The sequence below is a fragment of the Danaus plexippus genome, chromosome 27 (genome assembly GCF_018135715.1).
Source record: "Danaus plexippus chromosome 27, MEX_DaPlex, whole genome shotgun sequence".
In the NCBI taxonomy this organism is placed as follows: domain Eukaryota; kingdom Metazoa; phylum Arthropoda; class Insecta; order Lepidoptera; family Nymphalidae; genus Danaus; species Danaus plexippus.
Window position 1 is genome coordinate 4864146 of NC_083555.1, and position 26744 is coordinate 4890889.

The 26744-nt window shown below is 29.8% G+C and overlaps 1 protein-coding gene across 4 annotated transcripts in view; it reads right to left on the bottom strand.

The window, feature by feature from the left end:
• Window positions 1–16825, bottom strand: part of LOC116775581 (hemicentin-1) — a 249666-nt gene extending 232841 nt beyond the window's left edge. For 2 of the 4 annotated variants that reach the window (XM_061525171.1, XM_061525173.1), the window contains exon 1: window positions 16676–16824. The gene's annotated coding sequence lies outside the window, so the exon portion shown is untranslated. Of the gene's footprint in view, window positions 1–16648 lie in introns of all 4 variants that reach the window. The other 2 variants (XM_061525172.1, XM_061525174.1) reach the window with 2 other exon arrangements.
• Between the last annotated feature and the right edge of the window lie 9919 nt (window positions 16826–26744).

Here is a 26744-nt window from a genome sequence, read left to right on the forward strand (position 1 = left end):
TAAGAAAACTTCCAAATAAGTCAACATCAAAATTGAAAATAAACTGAGTAACAACAAAGTAATCAAGAAGTCGTGTTAAGATAAATATGGAATGATTAATGAAATAATTTCAACACTTTGATATTTTGTGATCGAAGACATACAAGCGATGGAAATATTACTTCTCAAGGCAATGAATAAAATATTATTTTAATTAACTAGTCCCATCACATGGAGTTGCTCGGATGAAATTTCTCAACAGAATACTTTTTCTGCTCGTCATAACCAGTAAATATAATGTTATTTTAAATGTCGTACTTTATTTTCCAGAGAAACTGTTTTCTTTATGTGACAGTAATCTCTTTATCTATTTTTTTAACCTCATATTAATTGTAAGTTAACATTTAAACAGTTTGTTCTATGAATGTTAACAACAAACAAACATACAATAAGATTTCTCATAAAAGCTATATATCTATAGTATAGTAAAGTCTGCTTCGTTCAAGCTCCAAAAATATAAAAGCTTTACATTTTCTTATTCATAAAGAGCTACTAATATAATTGTCAGTGTCTCTTCCATACCAAGTGATCTTCGAAGTGTCTTAAGTAACAAATTCCTCAGTAATGTAAAATATTCTAAGTTAACTTATTTCGTGTAATTAATGCTCGGATTCGGTTCAATTTAGTTAATTACTTGTGTACGAGGAACATCAAAGTAACGTTACATTCAAAAAAATTTATTAAAAGGAATATTTTTATTGATTATATTGAATAATTTAAGCAATTCCAACCAATTTTTTTGTAAAAAAGACATAGACATTTTCTATCGATGTCTTTCTCCCACTTTTTCTCTCTGCTTCTCTATCAATACCTTTAAGCCTAAAACCCCGTTATTCTAGATTTCTAGATAGTTAATGACTTGAGGCTCGTGATTGTAAAACATCTTAAACTTTGCTTTCAATGATTTTTCTAGATTCATATATCAACTCAACGTCCTACTTATTAATCATTGATGATAATATTAATTAAAAAAACAAACACGTGAATTAAGATTAAACTATTGCATATCGATAAATGCATTTCGTATAAAGGTTACATTTCTTGATACTTTATACAAAGGCTATTTATTTAGTAGGTATGTACACTGTAGAAGGTTTACAATTCATTTTAGTTTTTTTTGTTGTACTAAAATTTTCTTTTCCGATATAAAAATGTATAACAAGTTAAAACCAATACAGAAGTCACACAAAGTACACGTAGAAACAGTCGCTTTAATAAGAAGTGGTTTGAAGCAGTTTCGAAACTTTTTATTCCATCTTAAAAGTCAGCACCAACTGATTTTAAACTAGGTCCAGAAGCGACTTCAGATTTCTGATTAAAAAGTGGAATCTCTTATAAATTTAAAAAAGATTAATATTAACTAACAATTTCTATACAGGAATAGAAGTTTAAGATTTCTCGAAGCTCGGACGACTCGTTACCTTCACAGCCAAAAAGTAATATTTGATATGTTTTTTACATTATCTGTTTAAGCCAAGCCAGAGCGTCTTCACAACAATTATTCTCTCTATATATCATGATTAGAAAAATAACTTCTTAGCAATAAGTCATTCCCGTATACGTACGTATGTAAAGCGTGTCTCCAGTGTTAGAGATAAATTATAATTATAAATATTTGTTTTGAACACGAGTTGCAAATTTCATCAAAGTCGTTTCAAAGTTTGTCAAATCGCGTCTCTTTACCTTTGAATAAGGGTGTGGTGCGATTGACAGAGATTTAATTTTTTCATCTGTTTTCTTTTTACAAATACAACAATTACATAAATATTTACTGAGATAATCACGAATAAAGACTGATTGATTTAGAATAACAACAGAGTGATATCCGACATATAAGAATAGGATATAGTTATTTGAAAGCAGAAGATTTAAATTAAAATTGTAACAAATTTAGGAAACTTTAAATTTCGAATTTAGTTGTATCGTATTAAAAAAGTTATAATGTCATTAGCAAAATATAACCATATATCTAAAATTTTCTTTTTCTTTTTCAACTATATTTAATTTTCTTTTCACCTGAATATTTTTTTAAGTCATTTTATAAATAAAATAGCAAAGAAAATTATAATTATGTTAACCTACAGACGGTATTGTAATAGTTTTCATAGTCAGTAAAAATTAGTTTTAGAAGTTTAACGGAAATAATATAGAAAACGAAACAATAAGTTTTCCGTTTTGTCCTTCATTTACAAATCAGTTGAAATATTAAAATTAACTGGAGTTTACATTAACTAAAACTATTATATCAAAAGAATGAAAAATTCGGCTACTTTTCTGAAACGCTCTCACTGGAACCAAACGTTTACAATAAGCAAACTCAAACTCAAGCAAGTACCGAAATCAGAATTGAGTATTTTACTTGTGAACACAGCGCCGCTGTAACATAAGTATTATATTAATTATTCACATACTAACAACCTCAACGGCTTCCTATTCCATATTGTAGTTTACTCTGAGAAATATTACATCACTTTTAAGTCATTTCTCGGAATGTAAGACGATTAATGTACATTTATTTTATATTTATAGACGTTGAGAGTACGAGCGACAAAGACAACCAGGCAAGCTGCGAAAACAGTTAATAGAATTTAAAAGAACTTTTGTTAACAGAATAAAGATGTCTCAATTATACAAATATATTTAAAACATATATCCATAAATGAGAAATTAAAAATATCTATTAAAGAAAAGTAATTATTGTATTAAATCATACAACTGTCCGAAGTAAAAACCGCTTAACTTATTGCTTGAATAATAGTCGCATGATATCGTACAAGTCGTTTAAACTATCTCGCCAATAAATCCCTTCAGTGGAGTCTTAATTATTAGATTAAGGTTTCTATGTGTTTAGAATTTAGTTTTCGTATAGATTAATGTCCTTTGTTTAATAGATTATAAATAAGATGAGACGTTTTAATTGTGGACCCTTGGGTTAGGGATACCATTAATTATGTTACTAATTAGGGACTTGTCTCAAATATAATAATAGCGAATGACGAACCGATCACAGTACAATGGGTTCCCTTTTATTACAACAATAAATAGTCATGACTCTGTCAGTACATTAACATCTTTACCTTATGGTACATAAGTTTAATACAAGTATATACTATACTGTTCACACTGATAGCTTTAGCGTATTTCAAGCTTTAAGAGTAAGAATTAACGTATACTATACCTCTTGCACACCGATAACATACTCGTGATGTATCTACAATATGCCCAGAGAATAACTATTACTATCATAGGACACCTATCAAATCGAATACTAGTTCTTCTTCTAGCAGTAACCAGTCATGTATTACTGAAACTATGAAAGCAACCTCGAGACAACATACAGAATAACACACATATCGTGACTACATATACTTAAATAACCATGTTTAGAATTACTGAAATAACTCTGACCTTACAGAGAAGCAATTGTCACGGAGGACGAAATAACTTTGAGGGTATTTGTTTTCATATTTTACAAGTATATTATATAATGTCGTTATAATTCTTATAATTTCACAGCCTTTGTTACAAACACAATTAAATAAAGATAAGGACCTCAGGGTTTCTGTGTATGGAAAAGGTAGCAGCAAAATTACAGTCTTCTGGGCATCTGGATCCTGTCTCCAAAAGTAAGCCTTTTGCTAATATATTTAAGTATCATTATAAGAATTACAATAGTACAATAACCAGATGTTTTGCATTCCGACTTAAAGCAGATCCCGTTCGTTGAAAATTTATCAGAAATTATGTTAATTTTATTGGAAAATTATGATAACTGGATATCTTTGTGCCGTTTCTTAAATGTTTCTTTGGTTAATGTACCCAATTATTATTTTCTGATGTTTGAGAAAATCACTTGACGGAAAAAAAAATCTTTTAAGGACATTATATCTAATAATATTATTGCTGACATTTATTACATGTTAAAGGATGACAGACGAGAAGATTTGCTGGCGATAAAAGGTAGTTAATATAACCCAATGTGGGTGTGAGTGTACAAGTGTCTTCACTTGTACCTGACAAGGAAATAATAGAATTCTATATCATCTAAAAATATACGGATAATCTTGTTGTGTTCACTTAAAAATACATAAAACATATTAATAACCTATTCAACTTTAACATTATTTGAATAATTGTAATTAAGATATTTACAAAGCATTTACAAAGCATTCAGAAGTCAGTACATGAAAAGAGATGGTTTTTTCATTTTATTCGGAGAACAAACGTTATCTGTAATATATGTAAACAAATTTCAACCGCACTGCTAGAAATGGCCGGCTATCCAGTCGATTATAGCTTTTACACCTTGAACATAAATAATCCATGAATACCACTTCAAAATAGTCGGGTTATAGCTTGAAATCGCGCCAAAAAATAACTGCCGACTGCAAAAATAACTTTATATTTTCGGTTAAAAAAGGAAACGGTTGCGTAATATGAAATGGGGTCAGATGTAGAACACATATCGATTGGTATAATTAAATTTTTTGCTGATTGTATATCTGTTTCAATAACCATTGTAGAGCACAATGATGCTCATAGACAATGCGGATCCTGAATAAAAAATTAACAGCCTGTATAAGGTTCGACAACTGAGCTCATTGTTTATATTAAAGATTGGAGCTTCAACCACTAGGCCATATTAATACAGGTTGGAGAGACAAATATTTTATACATGACTTAATATTTATTTTAGTTACGAGCTACAAATTTAACAAACAAAAGTTGGTATAATACAAATATAACTTCAATCTCGTCTCTAAAGAGTTTTATGGCAATATTGCTATACGTTCAAATTAACATAAAAAGTATGCAATATAAATTCTTTAAAACCTCACTTTGAATATATAAATAAAAATCAAATTTTACTCAAATCTTTATCATCTTTATAAAAATAAAAGCAAAAATATCACAAAAAAGTTATTCCATTTTAAAGTATAACAAGTAATAAACATAGCTACGACGTCTCTGTAGATACAACAATAATTGTAGTTCTTGGAAACTTTTTACAAGTAGATCTAAGCTACGAGCAAGATACAACCTAATTATAACTTTCAAAAATGACAGTCCTTACTTCAAAAATATATAAACCAGTTAATTGAACATAGCCTCGGTGGTAGTTTAAAATAAAACATGGCAAATTTTTAAAAATTCGAAGTTACGCAATTAGAAACCCTTAGAAACTTTTTGATAATTGTTCATATCAAATATACTATAAATTCACAAAGGTCATTTTTGTATATTTTTCTTGGAAACCATTGCAGAACTATTATTGTATAAAAACAAAAGTCACAATTAAGAATTTTTTTGTGACATTTCAAGATTATATCTCTTTGATATGTTAAAAGGCTGGTTTCTAGCAAATATTTGATACCAGGATCCTCTCATACACAGTGCGCGAAATAAAAAGTACTGCGAAAACGTTCTTGTAGTATTTGAAGCAGAAAGTTACTGTTGACCTAATAAAGACACGAGAGGAAAATATTCTACTATTTTGCATTTCCCGTGTGTTAATCTGAATGAAACTTGTACAGTGATTTTTCTCTGAATTATAAAAAATCGTTTTAGAAGGTACCAAATAAACAGGAAGAGACTCTAAAACTGCAAGCGATAGTCGTCTTCTATGGACATCTGTAACATTAGAGGTGTTGCAGAGTATTAGACCTTGGGAACACTCGTAAAACTTGCAATAAAAATAAAACCCACTTACATTGACTTATTGCCACCAAAATTAAACTTCATGCCGAAAACGTTGAGAGTAAAGGAATAGCTTGTATAAAGTATTATTAAATTGAATACGAACAAATAAAATAGATACACCGACTCCAACAAAACTAAAGTACCTAAATATAAAATATTAATTTCAATTATGGCGATGGGTTTTCAATATAATACTTTAAGACAATAACTTTTTAGTTCAAACAGTATCTCTGGTGAACGAGAAATTGACCGTAACTTTTTTGAACTTTTAACTCTATTACAAGTGCATTAACGTCTAATATTTTTCATATTCTCAAATATCTACAAAAATTTTCATTACTTTCTGAGTTCCATTCTGAATCGAAGTTTGTTTTGGGTTTGGACCAGAACGCAAAAAAAAAATATTGTATTTGTAGCAACGAACTTGAATGAAGACGAGATATATGAATATAGCTGGCTGAAGAATATTATAATGAGATATTTCTGTAATACTTATAATTTAATAGAATAAAGTTATTGAATAAGATTTTAATAACCAAGCAAGAAAAAGCAAAAGGAAGTCTTAAATACTGAAGCGAGTTAATGTCTTTAAAGTAATGAGTACGATTAGTACAAAGATATATAGTTTTAACGTTTATGACCTGAATTTTAAGTTCTTCAACATTCTAATGGACTTTAAATTCATGAAAAACGCTACAATAATTATTTTTCAGTTAATAAATTTTTGTACCTAATTACACTTCACAGTTTTACATAAATAATCTTACATCAACACGTTATAGAATTCTTTAGACAATCGTTTTAAGGTTTTTAAATACATAATTACTATTAATAGCGTATTATAATTTGCCTGGTGTTTATTTCTTTAACAACGCGCCCGCTCATGGCTGAAGTCCCTTCCTTCTCCGAGCTCGTCTTGGACGCACGCCAGTTGACCATCCGTGGCCTCTATTATTTTCACAATTTAGTTTACTTCATTCATTACTCATAACTATTTCGAGATTAATTTATCGGTCAAGATCTAGAATTCCGTTAAATATAAACAATTTAAAGATAAATTTGAATGAGAATGGAAGCTGCTGGTTATAACATTATATGTCTTACAGAGTAATTACGATCACTGTGTTATAACAGAAGCGAAATTTTATTTCTTGGTATTGTTATAATCGGGTTGTTTCTTAAACTCTTTTCCACTTCACGGATTTATATATATTTCATTTGGTGTGATCATTGAATCCTCTGAGGGTGTGAAGAAGGCTTATGGACCTTTACATCGCTTTTGAGGCCATGTGTGCGGAAGTATTTAAATATAAGTATTGCATTCCAAGATTAATCCAAGGGAATACATTGCTGTTCATCCTACAACCTTGCATGAAGGGGCTGGAATTTAGTATTTTGGAACATTTGGAGCTAAGAATGTTATAATCTGATTGAAACTCGTGTAAAAGGCGTTTGTTTCGAAATTCGATGACGTCTTGAAACATTGTCGTTATTTCACTATTAACGGCGGGAAAAATCATTTTAACAGGACTTATTGTTTAACTTAATTTAATTTTGCTTGTCTAATTTAAGTGTATTATTTTTTAAAACATAGTTCAAAACACATGTAACTAACATAAATTCCTAAGCTCTCTCACATTTATATATTCCCTGAATCTGACAATAATCGAAATTTGTTCGACACGTGAATTGTCACTTGAAAAGTCAAATCTGAACTGAACGGCGCGTCAGTAACGAAGTGGTTCGAAAAAGAATTGGGCTTGGATAGTTTGGGATGAGAGGGAAATTTACTATGAACGTAGCAGAAGCGACTTCTGTTACAAGCAAAATTCTAATATTACCAAAATGACGCCATGCCAACCTAAAATTCGAACAATTACGAAGGTCGCCAACGTAATAAAACGCATACTCGATGGTATAAAAGTTATGTGCCATAAACCATAATAACGTTTCGCCGTAACCGCGCCTTCCGATTCACGATTTTTTCTTAAGATATTTTTAATCTTTTAATTAACTTTATTTTATTTTAGGATTTAGTAACCTCACTAATTCTTGTAATTAACTTTTTTTTTTTCGTAAATTAAATTTTATTTTTGAGATTGCAAGTCAGTTGATGTAACTTTTGTTAAGTAAGTTAATACAAGGAATGATTCGTCCAGACCCGTTTTGATTATTTGCATTAGCTGGTAAAACCTTTCCAGACTCTTCTTTGTTAGTCATCTCAACTCACAAGTTCCTGTCCATAATCCTCTAAATCTTGAGAATATTAAACTATTATGTTGTAGGGCGTGAGGAGATTTTTTTTAAATGTAAATACCTTAAGCAGATATCACAGGTGAAAATGTTCAGCTGCAATTTTCTAGTTTCCAATGAATCAATAGTTCACACTTAGTAGGAATCACCGTCATCAATTGTATTCGGTCCACTACTGGACACCGACCTGTCACATAGATCTTAATATCAGCTTTTTCCTCACATTTATCCCCACCCTATAAATATCATCATTATCACCTAAATAAATTAATTTTGATCTAACTATCCTCAAAATTATCTTTAAAATTATTAACTTTATAGAATAGAGACGAAAATTAATAGATTAATAGATGAAAACTGAATAGATTTTAGTTTTTAAACTGCTTCGCAAAGTAACCGCTGTATCTCCTAACTGCTAGTTTATTTATGAAGCGCGTGCTAGTCAAGTACATCTGTCTGGGTTAAATTTAAAATCATACAATGGAATTCCTTTTCGTTTGCCATAAAATGATTATAGTTACGATGAATTTAAAAGCACATTAGTTATATTCATTCAATATACCGTCCGCTTTCTCGAGGATTTCATAATTAAGTATTAGTTAGAAAATAATTTGACGCCGTTCAGATTTTAAACTATGTGAGAATATGAATAAATTCTGTGGTGTTTGTTGTATTGTAACGAAATCCTTTTTAAATCCACAAATGCAGATAAATATTTTGTACAGCATACTTTGCTGTGATCTTTTCTGTATTTATACACAGCGTAGACTCGGTTGCCGTTGCGGAATTCCAAAAAACATTTCAGTGATCCCTGCCCGGCTAGTGGAACGGCATTTTAATTTCATTTTTCGTATTAATATTGTAAATGCGAATCTGTTTTTTCATTTATATGATGTTATATAACGCTTTTACTCCGCGAGCTCTTCTGTATTATCAACATATTTAGGTTTAATGTTTTTATACTTTGCATACGAATAGGAGTTCTTGTGTGGGATAGGAGGCATGGTTGTATGTAAACGTTGATAAAATTTCATAAAAATAGAATTGTTCTTATTGGAATACTATTTTTAATTAGCTTTGGTTATCTTGCATTAAATATGTGATTAGGATCTCATTAGCACAGGTGTGATATTAATAATATAAGCTCTTACTTCATGTTATAATATTTTTTTAACAAAAATCGTGAGAACTAATATTTTAACTAAACTAAAACATGATATCATTCCTGAACTGCGCGATCTATTAATGTCTCCGCTGGTGTGACGTCACTGATTGGTGTTATATTCAGATTTGAGACAGATTTTGGAATGATGAGCAAACTAGATCATAGGGTATTATATTTCTACCCTCACAATATAAATAACATTGCAACAATTATGATAAATTGAAGTAAAATTCCACTTATATATTTTTCAGTCCTGACGAATTGACAGTTGTCAGAAACGCAAAGTATAAGCGGCCGGACCATAAATATGTCATAGTTTTTGTTGACGTAATAAAACGAATTTGGATTATAAAAAAACTTGTGTAGGAAAGTAAGTTTGATGTGAAGCAACAAAACACATACGATGTTTTGAGATGCAATTGAAGTAGAAAGTTACGTATACAGCCTTATTATATGCCTTTCACAAATATAAAAAAAAGTTTTCTTATTATTATAACCTTTTATTTTAGAATTTAGTTGCATCTGATGTTTTTAGAGTAGTTTGTCTGCTCAAAGAATATACTCTTCTTCTATCATAGTATATATTATTATTTTACAGAACCCGACACACTTGCGGTTGGTTGCTGTTCCACATTACAATCTATCTGAAGCACAAGTATCATCCACAACGACTTAATTATTTCAATTAAAGATAATCATATATAAATATATATATACATATTCTTCTTTTGCATTATGGTGACAAGGAGAACAAACAAGCAAATGTCTTGTGGTAAACGGCCACTATCGACGATTACTGCCTCCAATATAATGTGTATTGCGGGTTCACAGCCGGCCTTGAACTACTAAATATTCACACTTTAAAATAATAATTTACCAGGAGCACATTTTAATAAAACTAACACCCGAGAGTGTGATCTCGACTTTACGGGAAAATGATTACGAGGAACTGTGAAATTGAAAATCAAATCCGGTTTTCATTTAAATCAAATATTACCTATTTTATTAATAAAATAGAACGAATATATGTTAAGATTCCAAGAAATTATTAATTTTACTTTTTTTATTAGTTATGTTATGTAACTATTGTTCTATGGACTTTTCTATATAGTTACGTTTAATATTGATCGCTTGAAAGTTATATTAAGACGTTGTAAAGAACTAAATCTACTGAACTGTATTATTCATCAATAAAGTATTAAGTTATTTACATAATTTTATTGAAAAAAGTAATTATTATTAAATCTTTAAATCGTTAATTGAAAATGGTATTCTCTTAGGACGCTTAACGCTCTAATGGCTACAGTCTTGGTTAAGCTTCTGTACATTTAGGTAGTACATTTAATTGCTTCTAACTTAATTCACGTAAATAAAAGGTAGATCAATATCGTTTTTATAAAAGGCCAGTAACAACAAATTTTTGTATTTATCATTTATATTTATATCAAAAGTAGGATGTTCCTCAAATCAACCGCTTATAATTTTTGTTTGTTCTTCAATTATGAAATGATTCTGAGAATACTTTTTTGGTTGCAAAGGAGATTATAAGCTAAAAAGCAGTTTAAAGTCAGAGCCATCGAAAATTATGACCAATTTGAATATCCCCGCCAGTCTCACCCATATAGTTCCAGTGGGATAACTTAATGCAAACCATTTGATTTTAAACAATCTCCTTACCTAATATCATCCGAATCGGTCGAGGAGTTTTTGAGTTTATTCCGTCTCAAGTAGCCCTCGTCTCCTCATTCGAGAAGCATTCTTATAAGGTCTACCCATCACTTCAAACCATAAAATAAATAATTTTAGAACAAAAACTACCCACCTCGAATATATCATTAAGAAGTAAAAAAAATTACGTCCCAAAAAGTTCATATATGTTATATAAATTTGAAATCGGCGCATAGCACAACAACTTATTAACTAATTAACTTACCAAGTACTCAAACTAATATTGGATACGTGAAAATTATTACAGTTTTGGGAAAATTAAAGAAACATAGGAATAAGTAGATGCTAGATAGTTACTATCAAGATACTAATATCTAAGTAGTCTTACAAACTAAGAGCCAATGAAAACTAATTATGACAGTCCGCTGAATACAATTTGTGACACAAACAATGTTAGGAAACAAAAGAGAAATATCTTAATGACGTTTCATAGGAACATAATTTAATATAACTTAAATATTATGGTTCAAATCTGTTAATTCCCTTTTACCTACGTCGGTACTTAATTGTAAATAACAACAGTTACAGCAACAGTTCATTAAATTAAAAGAAATACAAACATTTTGGTAGTATAAGAACAAAAATAAAGATAAATTAAATCAGCAAGATCGCTGATATTCATTGATACTTACCAACTAATATTAAGTTCAGTTAGAGCGATTGGTGAGATGTAGACGTACTTATTGTTTTACTTCAAACCATAAAATAATTCATCAATAATTTCCCAAAATCGAAGTGAAAATACCTATAGATTTGTGATAAATAAGTATTCTTTACTTTTTACTTTCCTGTTTGATGTCGATTGTTTTATTGTTAAAAAAATATTATTTTGAACACAATCATTTTTATGTTAAATGAAAACTTGCAACCATCTTTATATAAACCAAAACGCTCTAAGATCAGACGATACGATTCTGTTTACTATATTGACTACAACTACTATTCTTTGAAACAACGGCTGATCATATATTTTCGACATCTCATCATGTAATTAATATACACACATTATTTAACTCATAATGTTTAATTCAAATCAGTACTATCGAATACTATAATCTTTTCGTTAATGCTAGCCACCTCCTGAGATGTACGAGCGGTATGACGGAAGAGACAAACGTATGTCAATATAACTCAATCTACCATCGACCACCGCAACGATTACTTGACTTAAATATCCCCGCCCGTTTGATTTTAACGCACACGATATAATATCCTGCGATGAGTCCCCTAATATCATGACAAGTTAAAAATATTATTTACAATTTTAACAGAATTAACTCCAACAAAAAGCTAACAAGGACAGTCTAGCATGTATTATTTAAAAATCGTGATGAAGGACAGGTGACAAGAACATAATATTGAATTTATATCAGACAACACTCAATCTGTACTCTTATGTCTGACTAATAGAACTCAGATTCATATCGTCCTGACCATAACAAAAAACAATTTAACTGTAAATCATATAATTTCTTAATAGAAAAACAAAATTTAATCATCGAGACAAGAGTGTTTATAAGGTGATAATAGGCCTTAATAATGTCTCATTTGTAATGAAAAAAATACGGATTAGTTTGGTCCTACAAAGATATAAATAGAAATTAATTATAAAATTTCATTATTTCTTCAATATATTTAAACGTATATTAATTTTTGTTTATTTGAAAAAAGTATGTAAACAGAATTCGTATTAATTGGGACAGATTCTAAGTCGATTATCCGGAGATTTATTTGTCGTCCAATACATCTTGAGCGTCCTGTCGATCGACTCCTTCTTTGTATCACTACTCATGTACCGCAAGAGAAGGCCAGCGTTACCGAACACTATCAACCGATTTTTTTATAAGTGCCATTGAACTTCTGTTACTTACTTTGTAAAAACAAGCTTTGCCTGTTGTACACTGAAATGATAACACTTTGCAATTCTTAATAGAACTTTGTAAAAATAGGTTCAAATTTTGTTCTTGGAAATGATTCGTACTCAACTCCCACATAAACAAATATTTTTTTTACGGCCTATTAGATTTTTCCTAAAAGGGATATTTTTTTGTTGGAAATCATTTTGACCCCGTTGTCCGCAGATTTACTTTGATAGAGTTGTTGGAAAAACTAAAAATTTGCAAGAATTAGCGTTTTTGATTGCTTTAACTCTAGTACAAATTGATGATTGACATTTACTAATTATATATTAGAGAAAAAAGTACTTTTACGCCTTTATAAATTTTCAATCACAATTTTCATATTCCACTCAACCAAAAATATTTTTAGAGGCGTATAACACCTTTTTGAATTTTCAAATATTATGAAACTCATCCAGCTAAGATTTAAAACATATTAAGCTAAAAAAAATCTTAACAATTTCGTCATTGCATGAAATGACCAACATAAAAACGCCACTCCGGCTAAGTGGCTATACTAGGAGTTATTTCATTTTAGACTGGCCAGGTTAAGCTTTAAGTGACACGAACAGTCTCGACCTAGAATCTGTTGCATATAATTGTTTTGTTCCATTTTGGTGCGTATCATTATATATATAGAATATATTATCGAGTGACTTCATTTGCTATGACATATAAAATAATTATCATTATATCAGCTGGTCTGTCTTAAATCTGACAAAATTACTAAATTTAATGTAAATTTAATATATTTAAGGTTTTTTTTTCCTTAACATAAAAAACTTTAGAAATATGAAATAAATATTAATAATACATAATTGAATCTGTTGGTTTAATAAGTGCTTATTTTAAAAACGTTTTCCTAAGTGTAAGTACGTCGGTCGGTTACTGTGATAACAGACAAACAGTTGCTTGACCAATATTTTGATATTAATTTGTATGTTTCATAGATTTTATTAAAGAAACTTCATATAAAATGTTACAGTAGACGGTTCTATAGCAGACTTTGTAAGTAAAAGTACTACCTTTTTGAAAAGGGGAATCCATTTTAGAGGGGACTTTGTTAAATTTTATTTTAATACAAATGCTACGTTAATGGATAATTCAACTTATTTTAATAATATTTTTGCTAGTATCCGCTAGTTATTAGAACTATTTGGATATATTTCCTACAACTTATTTTCTGTTTGTGGTTTGTGTTAATGACTTCGGTGCTTTTTTTTAACAAAACACAGCTATGACTATGATTGGAATATTTGTTGAACTGATAGAGTAATCTTACTTCAACTATTTAGTTGGTATTCAAATACTGGGTTGTTCCAGTATTGGATTTTTTTATCAAAACCCGTCAAAGTAACATATGAATCGTACCACGTTTCTACGGTCTGAGCAGCCTCTAGAAAAAAAATTAAATATCTAGTCAACATTGATTAATTAATGAAATAAATATATACTTAAACAAATACATACGAATGTATAGAAAATTTAACATATTTATCACAATATATTTTTATGATAACGAATACATTTGTAGTATTCATAACAAGAACCTTAAAAAAACGCTTTAAATGGTAAAAATTTCTAGAATAATCAACCAGCCAGGGTAGAAATAGAGTCTAGAACCAAGGATCATCGAGAACAGCTAAAATATCTATCAAATGAACATGAAATAGAATTATATGAGAGTAAAATGTACAGATTCATAAAATTTAGACGTTAGTTGAACGCGTTGACCCAAATACGATTCTAAATTAAAAATTCTGTTCCGGCCACATCAAAACATTTGAGTTCGAAGCTTTCGTTGTGTTTGTGTACATTGCGTTGTTTGTTTTCATTTCAATGAGAAATGTGTAAAGAATAACGCATTGTATTATTATTTCATTCCTAAAAGCGATTTTGGATTTGCAATAAGCAAAAAAAAATGCAAAAATATATACAATTATATTTGTCATATTGAATAGAGAAGAAAAATATAATTTTTCCTATGAATTTAAAATCAAAATGAAACATACGAGAGAAATAAAATTTGGAAATAGCACTGTCGCATACAGATTTAAACTGAACAAGAGCTGCGATAAATGAAGTCACTTTTTTCTTATAATACACATACACGATACAATATTGTTTATAATATACAATTAACCAATTTTTGCGTCATCTTTATCACTCATTTCATATATTCAGCAATAAAATTACTTCAAATTCAAAGTCAGATGTTTAACTCTTACAAAGACATTTCAAAACTGTTTAATTTTAATTTATTCATTAGAAAATTGATAAAATTTCTTAATTTTACACAGTTACGTCACGCAAATGTAATAAATACTCGGCATATATATATATATATATATATATAACAATAAACAAATTAAAGTTTTATAAGCACTATGTTTTAAGTTATGTTTTATTGCATAAACGAAAAACTTGCTTTTATATATAAACAGCGCGGATAAAGTCGCGGGTAGCACATTAGATAGTTTAACAAACATTAATTAAATTACTCTAGTAGTAATGATACATTTAAAAATATCTTTAACAACCTTTCATTTATAAACAAAAGGATAATTCTTTGCATCTGTAGAATGTCTCTTCGCTGCCAGCGCTCTCGTTGAACGAATGTTCTCAAACGTCCTCGTCTAATAGAAATATTTTGCTAATTGAAATCGCGAAATTATTATTAAATAAACAAACGAACTGCCTCTGACTGTTTTACAATATTTTAAATATAGGAAACCGATATTTGTTCCTAATTTTATGACAGGAAATACATATATATATTAAAAATATCTTATGAAGTCAATCACTTTCTTCGTCGACTGTTTTATATAGCCGTAATGTTAAAGTATAATAGTTTAAAATTTTGCCAGTATCATATCAGTTATATATAGGGATGTGAAAAACAAAACGATTCACTATCTTTGTATTATATGAATATTTCACTTTTGTAAAATGACATATAATTTGCGTAAACAGACATGGAGATGACTCTACACACTCGAGATAGAGATGTAGAGTCGTATGTGAAGCATCAGAATATTAAGTCACCGTCCTATTTAACCTTCATTTACGTGACTTTACAAATTAACCTTTAAAGAAAACAGCTAAATAAGCTCTGTTTATATTGTGACTCCTGTTCCTGTGACATCACTGACAGAGCATTTGTTATTAATTATATAATTTATAAATAAAATTAAAATCTGCTACAAACTCAATTATTGTCTTTAATCAATTTTATATAAATATAATACATAAGTTAAAGAAAAACATATAAATTTAAGACAAAAAGAACAAAAATGTATACAAATAAAATCTTATTATGACTGTCACCTTTATTATAGTATGTTAAAAATATGAAAAGTGTCAAAACAATTAGTTTAATAATAATATTATTTTTTCCTAATAACGACAGTATCTAACAATGAAATTATTTTGTTTAGTATTAGAATCATTTTTATAGCAGTTCATTTTATTTTATTACGGGTTTATACAATAAATCGCTTTCACAAAAAAATGTCCCATTACCTTCTTCACTAACTCTAAATATATATTTAAATGTCAGTTAGAATAGTATAATTTTAATGTGTCATTTTCATAGTGAGTGAGTCAGTTACAAGCATTTATAGAACAGCTACAGAAATCAGGAAATAGATCGAGCTTGACGAACATCACCACCAATGAGTTCATGACTAGTTTTAAAATTAATTATAAATAACCAAATCCATAGAAAACATTATAAATTAAATAAAGAAATAAACGAAAAATATCAACGTAATATATTTTCAAGCGACATTAAATGTGGGTATATAAAAAATTATAAGTAATAATTATCAAAATAAAGTAAATATTTCCTAATAATTCATCCTACCGCTAAATCCATAACAAATTCCCTTACATGATTATTTTCACTGACACTAACACATGATCACTTCACTCCCGCCAATTCCGATACACAATGTCATGAAGAGCGACGTGCGTTCCGCTCTGAGGCTCGAACGGTACTGAAGCCTTCTCTCCAGGCTGAGGGTTGTTCTGTGTGTGTGTGTGTGTTGTGTGTCCACACAGGGGTTGTAGCGTCTATGTGTGAGTGCTCTTCAGGTCAACAGAATTCGGTAAAGACAAGCTGAAGTAGCATGCCCTAAATTTTGAGGTTCCTTTAACTTTGCTCGGGCTGCCTTTTTCAATGTGACGCGTTTCAGACCAGCTGTGAGGGTATAGCCTCTAGGAGTATCCACATGGAATTTAAAATATTCGTTTAATTACATATAATATAGTGAATATTTTATTAAAAAATTAAAAATATATATCGCTTCATATTTTTTTTATGCAAAATATATATTTTTTTCAAAAAGCATAAGTTATTTTATTAAAAGCGACGTAACTTTATAATTCTTCATATTTTTTTTTTTACATATCTTTAGGTTTAGAACTCATCGGTGCAAAACACAATGTTTGTACGTAAACCTGAATTAAAATATTCATTACTGTGAAACTATATGCATTAATCACTTTCAATATATATTAATATTTTTGTCATCTACCGCCAACGATTTCTTAAACTCACACATAGCTCTGGATACACTATATATATATATATATATATATGTGTGTGTGTCTCTTGAGGTCTGGTAGTGAGTCAGGGACATGGGATTTTATATTTTTGTTGAAGGGATTCCAGGTGTTAAAAAAATGACACCCTTCTCATCTATTGAAATAAGGATGTTTTTAATTTTAATAGTCCTTAGAACTGATCTCGATATATCTGTCTTCACGAGTTTGTGGTTTGTAGAAACGGCTATAGTGATTTGGCCTGGCTTGGCTAGCTGTCTCCTGTCTATGTTCACACTAACATCACAGAATTATTTGTTCCCCTGAAACAAATATTCAACATCTATTATTAGGAAAGAGCTATTTTTGTTATTGATAAGTCTTTATTTTTTAATGTTTCTTTATTTCTGTCTCTGGTACGATTGAATCGAAATTAGTACAAGAAAATATTTGTATATAAATGTGTCACAGTGCGTACATAGTACCTATGTATGTATACAACTGGTAACTATTATCGTTTTAATGTCTTTTATATTAAGGAGCTATTTTAATTCTATTTCTTTACCTCGTTTCATGTATTCCAAGGCCACATCGTCTTGTTATTAGTTAACATAACGCCGCTCTGTTATTCCCTGCTCAAGTTTATCACAATTCCCGCTTTCACGAACTTCTGTTGAGGAAAAATATTAAACTTATTGTGATCCGGAACCAAAAAATTGCTTTTAGGTGAAGTTATTCGATCCTTCACCAACTGTCAGTCCTGTTGCCACGACCGTAGTATATGTTTATATTATAAGTTACTTACTATCAATATAGAATAACTTTTTGACTTCGACTTCGTTTGATAAATTAGTTTTTAGGATAGAATAAAAAATAAATAAACAGTTCTTATAAAAACATCTATAACTTATCTTATATATAAATCATCTTTATATCTTTGAAAATAATTGTATTTTTTTTATATTCACGAGAAACTTCCCTGAACTAACTTTGTATTTTTTATATTAAATTTTTTTACGTGCTTACTAAGCCTTAAAATAAAGCTTTTCAAGTGAATTTCATAAAAGGCACTAAAAGTATGATCTGTAGCACTAACAGTGCTTATTTTACTTTTGAATATTATGTACAATATGATTTATTTTTATTAAATTTTCTTGCTCGTAAACTTTATTCATTGACAGAATTTTTATGATATATACATAGATACAGACAAACTAACTTCAACTTTACTTTGTTCCCTTGCTTTACTCGTGGCTTTAATAAACATTTATATAATGAGAACATTATTTTGGAAACAAATTCACGAACAGACAATGAATATATGAAAATACATGAAATCTTATATACAAGTAGATATATTAGACGAAGAAGGATTTTTTTATTTCTTTTTCATTTTATTTTGTCTAATAGTAAATTTTTTTGTTGATTTATTTTTTGAAAGTTGTCACTCAGGATTACATGTGTGTAGTTTTGTGAATAAGTCATTTAAATAAAGGTGTGAAAGAAATACAGCTCTAACGACCGACCTCTGTATGAGTGTCTTAGACGGCGAAACTATTTTAGTTTTTAACTCGTGTATACTTTGAATTGATTGTTCTATATTTATTAAAAATAAGACGTGTATAATTCGCTTATAACAACTTAAGTTTACAATATGGAATCAGCAAAGAAAATATTTATTTAAATTATCATATAAAATTAATGAATGCTATAATTGTGAAGTTCTATTTCAAATATAATGAAAGCTTGAAAATAATCGAAAAGAAGTTACTAATAAAGGGTCTAGCATTTGGAGGGTCGAAAAAACCACTTTTTTATCTAATTCACGCCTGGCCGCACGCGCCGGCCATCTGCTACATAGAGTACGTACCTTCAAAGTAATTTATGGCTATTCCATCAGTGTACCAACACATAAAGTATATAGAGGCTCCGCTCTGTGGTTTAACGGTCTAAGCCCACCTGTTGTGACGTCATATGTCAGGTGTGGACAAAGACGGATATATATTGCTACCTTTGTCACAGTCACCTGTATTTATAAACATGAAATATAAGACTTATTCTACAATGTAATAAATTTACTTTTTTTTTTACTTGCAATCATAACCGAACATATAGTAAATTGTACACTTAAAATATTATATTACTATTCAATGATACTGATACATACAAACAAAATAACTTCCAGGAACACAATGCGAAATATAGAATCAATACAGAATAAACACGATTCATGATTATACCACGAAATAATGACTATATAATTTGCATGATGATTTTATAATTAAAATGACAAAAATAATGTATTCGTGTTAATAAAGCTATGAATGAAGGTCGCATGCGACGAAAAAAAGACTGAGAAGTTGTTACGAGGAGTGAGGAAAGCTTTGCAGAAATCAGAACTGGTTGCTCAATATCTTAAGGAATAATGTTTTGTATTGACATGTGTGTAGACTCTATGGCTCTTAACCAAACTTTACAATGATCTAACTCATACATTATTATTACAAATTTTTTCTAAGTACACTTTTTAATGAAACTATGGTCTTGATATACTAGCTGATTTATTGTATCGCATTTTATCCGACGTTTAATTATTTTTATTACCTTCGTTTATAAGATCTGAGGTCGAAGTCAGAAGAATGTGAACCCACAGGGGAAGCCAAACCAAAACATCCGGTTTGACAAACCACAGCTCCTCGCTCGTGAAGACAGGTAAATACCGAAACTAATCTAACTAAAATATTCTGGTGTCAATAGAGGAGACGGGTGGAATCTATCTAAGACCTGGGACCCCCTCATTAGAAATATATAATTAATTCCATGACCATACCACAGGACCTCAAGACACAATAAGCGCATTATGCATGCATCCAGAGCCGTACACAAGGAAATTAAGAAATATTTGGCTGTAGATGACAAATAATAAGATAGAAGATGTGATAAGAATAATATAGTGATCACGGTTGCTCCAATGTAATCGACACGTCGGGCAAAATCTGATACCAACTTGAAACCACTTAAAAAGAAGCGTTTTTAAAATAATTCCTATACTGAAGGAATACATAAAAATATTTATAAATATCCTCGACACAACTCTGGTGCCGTGGTCAGTGTCGGTATGTGGTAACACGAGCAAGCAACGAGTAACATAGCACGTTCGATAATTATATTAATCTTTAAAAGTCTGCTGATTTTAAATTATAAAAATACATTTTACTATTAAGGTAAGCAAACTTCACATCATTAAAAACAAGGCGATTTGAAAATATTTTGAACTTCATCTAAATTTTTAATCTGATCCCTTTTATCATATATATGTACAATTATTAATTATTTTTAAGTATGTAATATTCAATAAATCAAGTCCATATATTTTTATATATGTATATAGATTTATAATAATTATTAACTTAAATTGAAGTGTGAAGTTCAACAATAGTGTTAATTGGAAACATAACAAGGGCTTTATATCAGCTCTGTAGTTTAAATTACGTTTTAAGACACCGTTCACTCCCAAGTTCCAAGGAGAGGTCAAAGTTTCGTCCTTGACATCAAAGTAACAATTATCAGCAATAACAACTTTAAACATATCAGACAGTAAGGGACCTTACACATCACACATTGCTTAATTGATCTTAACATGACTTTATACATTTCATTGAGAAATTATTTGGATTATAATGAAAATTTATGATAAGACTGTTATTACAGATTTATGTGAGTGAAATTTGTCAAAAAAAATTTTTTTTTTAAATATTTTAAACAATGATTTATATACTAGGACATCCATCTTCGCATTTTTTCTCTCTTCACTGGAAATAAAATCTCATGGAGCAAGTTCAGCGAAGCGACCTCAGGGTTTCAGCACCGAACCGTTTTTTTTTTGGACACGTGTTCCGTTTTCCGATCCTAAAATTGAAATTGGTCTTCCGATTATTTTTTTTACATAAAAACCACCTCAGATAACTGGACTATAGAACAAGAAAGCTTGACCACTTGAGGTTTATGTAGATATAGTAGTGACATTTACATTGTTCAGTGTACTTTGTCAATGATCCAAATCGCTATAACGTTATCTGCCCTTTAAAAGATAACATTCAAAAAGAAAATAGATTAAAAAAGTTAACAACGTTACTGTTATTAAAATTTATCTTTTTATTATATATAAACACTGCGACATAACTTTTTGTTTTATTCGGTGTGAAAGCACTTCTACACCCGTAGTAATATTCATGGTTCCCTGGAGTAAAATCAAACTATCCCTACAAAATAACATGAAAGGGAATTATCATTTTAAATGGACGCATTATTTCTTTCCGCCTTAGTTTAAGTACGAAATGCAGTGATGGAACTCTTAAGACCTTGTTACGAAACAACTTTTATGATCACTATTAAAAAATAAAATTTACTTAGTGCTGTTTTTAAATATAGATTGGACAGTACTCGACTACAAGGTAGGAGGTAAATCCTAAGAAAAGCCTATTCCCTGTTTTCTGAACACGCTCAAATTACAAATGGAAGGAACCAGATGCAAACAGTTCCAATGTTTTCTTATGGGCATGAGAAAGGCGGAAGTGTCCGATGGTAAAAAAAGATTTGAGATTCCTACGCAACCTCTATCAAATAGGCTCTAGGCTGTGCTACTTGACACTTGAGCTTAACACTCATTATATTAGATCAGTTTCAACAAAATCTTTGCTACTAATAAGCCTTTTTACACGTCTCTCCAAGGAGTCCAAAGCCATGATGCCATTTTTCAACTTCTGCCCAAACGTGAGGGTAGTATCCCCCGACAGACCGAACCTGTACTTTTTAGGTATAAGAAAGCTGTGCTGACGTATCATTTGGTTTAATGGGTCGAGTAAAAGTTAAAAAAAAACATAGTTTTATAATACTTTATATACTTTATTTTATATCTCAGCGTTAATTTTGGAGTGATTAAGTCAACACTCATAGCTCTATACACAAAAAAGACAACAATTATTTTAGATATGTTTATAAGCGGATATTATTTCAACTCCACAGAGATATTGAATGATTTGACTATAATAAACTCCTTCTCCCATTAAAATACAAATTGAGAAGTCATGAAAAATAGTATAGAATTGAGTAAACGAAAAAATTTTGAATTCCAAAACTAGTGGAGGCTGTCGATCTGTTAGAATGATATAACTCCTAAACATTTAGTGCTTCTGCAGTTCAGATAGCATACTCCTGATAGCATCGGTCTAGTTCTGACGATAAGAACGTATACAATGGAAATACAATGGAAAAACATGTCGCGAGTTTCAACGGGAACGAGTGCGAGGAAAGTTTGTTGGGATGGTTGTATGGTTTGTACTCTCTTAGTTAATACATATATGACTATGATTCATTGAGAATGTGTTTATCTAATAGTAATTTAAAGGACATTTGCAAATATTCGGTTTTTGTAACAGGTCTGAATGAGTCTTTTGGCTATTACTATTAAAGGAATTCCAGTCTTTCGAGAATAATTTACTATTTCTAACGTAAGTCAGTAAATGTATGCAACATACGACTACCAACCGCAGCAGCGAACAAAAAGTAAAATTAAAATGAAGTTCCCCAGTGGAAATCTTTATTCGTGTGTGAAACTAAATTATAGCAATTCTATTTAAACGATTTAGATAAAAATTCATATGAAAATAACATTAAATGAGGGATCTTAAGCGTGTTTAATGTATACTAAAGATCTTGTGAGGAAGGTTTTTAAAACAAAAATAATAAACTAAACTTTCCACATCTGTTTTCAGATTTTTACTTCAAATTTGATTCAAAATATTTTAGTATAGTAAAATATTTATTCTGTGTTATTTTGGCTATTTTCTTCAACAAAATTTACACGAACGTACTCAATTTGAGATAAATGATATTATACTTTGATCTCGATTGTAAATATATTGCTTATAATTTCATCGTGTGTTTTAAGAGACAAAGACTAGTTTATTAGGTCATTGCTAAACATCGAGAACCGACAAAACTCTACTGACTATTAGAAATGAAAACTCGAATACCGACAAGTTTCTAACTTACTTATACTTATTTACTACTTAATATAAAGAATTGTTTCACTCTGATTATACATAATAAATATAATACAGATAATATTATACATTTATTATCTTACTTAATAATTTCTTCCCGCTTATATAACGTTATATTGTTTGATATTAAGTATTTCAGTCCAAATAACTTTTGGGCCATCACCCAAAATGCATCCTAAACACAATATGGCGTGCACACTGTGCTCAGGATGACACACGAAGTTTCCTTAATCTGAAAATCTACAAAAGCTTAATCAGTTTGAAAACTACTTCAAAACTGAGCAACTGAGTATTGTTGGGAGCATTGTTTTCGGAAATAGACAAAAATAAAATCAATCTTATATTACAATTTTTTTAAATGAATTAAATTAATATTTCATTTTACAAATCATTTCATTTGAGTGTTTGGCCAAATATCAAAAACAGTCGGACGGGCCGAGTCGCTAATAACAGGTTAAAATTCATAGCAAGCCTGGTTTTCTACCATATTTTTGTGTATAGATGTTTTTAGTATTGTGTAAACTTTAGTAAAATAATAAAAGGCTACAGCAAAACGTTGTAGAAGTTGTAAATTTCTGGTTTTGTTAATTTAAAAATACACGAGAGTGATAAAAATTTACAACGTTTTAGATTTTTCTCGAACAATATTTTAAAATAAATTTATGTTAAGTCTAGAACTTTCTTATAAAAACTATTTTTATTTTGTTTGTTTTAAGTAAAAAATATTGTAGTACTTTTTTAACGAATCCAATATGACCAAGAAATAGTTTTGCAACGCTAAAAAATTATATACCTATAGTTTTAATTTATTAGATAATTTTTTAAGCAATAATTCCAAATACATAAAATTTAAAAACACTTCATTGCACCTAAAGTCGCAAATTTTTTCTATTAATAAATTTAAAACTATTGTTTAGTGATTTGGAATATTATCACTTCTAATATAACATTTTATTAGAATTTAACATTGACGCATACACAATATATGTAAGTATAGTCAAATCGGTAGCGACATCTGGTGTCAAAGCAGTCACCATCGGAGACTTACTTGTGATCTTGATTCGTTTAAAATTTCGCTAGATGGGGCTAAACATAAAAATAATTTTCATGATAGGTTGTACTCGATTTAATTCTGAAAACCTTCGACTTCGACGTCTGAGATTTTATAAAATAATAACTTTTTAAATTCACCTGCAATATCTGCAATAACTTGCCCAAGCGAGGGGAAACCTTTATATAAAGAACTACAATATTTTCAGTTCATTAAAAAAGATCAACAAAATGTCCAAAAATTACTTGGCATTAGATTGTTTTTTAATTTTATTTGTCAATCACGAGTATGTATCACAGACAGACTCCTATATAGATGTTCATTAAATAATTCATTATTGTTTTTGTTACTGACACGCTTAATATTCAATTTCTAGAGAACTGCTCCACTATTTACACTTCACTTGAAACTGCCAAGAATGAATGTTATTTCTCACAGATGAACTTAACAATAATATACTAGTAGCAAAAGCATTTGTATTAAATACTGTTATGACAGCGAATAACATAAAAAATAATATAAATGATGTATGATTATTAATTTCTTTATCGTCGTCGTTTAATACATTTATAAAAGTGGAGTAATTTAAAATCGTAAATGCAATTTATTATAGAAGACTAAAGGGGAACGCTTGAGAATTCCCCATTACATTAAGTTGATATTATAAAGCCTTATTTACCGCGGCGTAGTTGTGTCGAGGCACTATTCATATTTCTAGTCGCTGGGTTCGAATTTATTTCTATATAATCTTGAAAGAAAAACGGTTTATTAAACGGAGTGGAATTTCCTTGCCCCAGTTTCATTTAAAAAGATTTTCCTAGTTTACGTTCAATCTTAGTTTCGTATGAAGAAAAATATTAAATAACTATTTTATTAGAATGTAAGTAAAAATGTTTCTAATATATATATTACCTTTCGCCAACTTGGATTCTGATATCAAATGACTTTGAAAGGTTTATATAAAAGTATAAGAAAAATTACTCGATTTAATGATATTTCTTAATAGATAACAAGTGTACTAAGTCTTTGATTACAAGTCTGAAAAATATTAAATAAATTGACAACACGCTATGTTCGCACGCTATATAGATTGTATAAAATAATTATTCCAAGACATCTCTAGACATCTCTAGAATCCTGAATGGGGTGTATAGCAAGAGGCTTACCATTCATATACAGAGTTGTTTTAATAGATTTTCCTGCAGTGCCGTCTATTGGAGTGAAGTTGGGTGAATTATAGCAGGCAATTGATTGTGTTCTTATATTATTATCAACGAAGGAAGCAAAGGTTATTTTAGAAATACTTTGAATAACGTATCAGTAGAATGTTACTCAATTTGTGTATTTTTTATATATTTAACTTTTAACGTCAGTTTGTACAAGTTACCCATACTCGTAAACTGTCATAGTCATTATCGTATGAAAAGGTTATGGGTATTTTATCAGTTTCAAAAATGTTCGTACACATTGTAGATGTAGTCATAAGTTAAATTCTGTGGAGAGCAGTTGTTATATTTGATTTGGGGTGAGAATATTATAAGACGGTAGAAAAACAACAAAGATATGTGTTAAACAGTTCGTGAATAAATGTTTTGATAACACAGAAAACTAACTCGAACAGTATAAAAGCGGGCTAGAAATTCGTTTGACATTTTCCGGAAACCAGCGTACATAGTGAAGATACTTCCAATTAAAGGAAACTAAGTAATTAATATGTCAGTCGTGAGATTCTCTCTTTGTTAGGGCGTAGATAATACGAACACGAAGCCAGAAGACAGTAGAATGAATACCGTTGTGATAATAACAAGAAACTAACCAGACATGGAAGTAGTGTATTAAATGCAAGTTAAAGACTTGGAAAGAAGATAAAAGATGAAGGTGATACAGGCAAATAAAATGAATTACCTGTTTATTATTGTTCAGCATTCTCTCACCATCAACAACCTGCCCCTGCCTCGCTAACATCTCAACACAACATTTGAAGGCACCCACAGTTGAGAGACAACCTGCCATATTACCAAACGTTCAGGGAGTTACTGGCGGAACAGACAACATCTTGAAGAAGGTTTCGATCAAAACTATATATTATATAAGTACCATTCCTTTACGACAAGCGGGTGTGTACAGATCCTGTGTCGTGAAGACAGGTATGTATATAACGAGACTAATGCGCGAGGCTATTGAAATTAAAAAACATGCTAACTTCAATAGAGAAGATGACCACACTACGAGACCTTACGACACAGTTAGCGCATACTGCATACATCCAGAGGAGTAGAAAATTTAAAAAAAATGGTAGG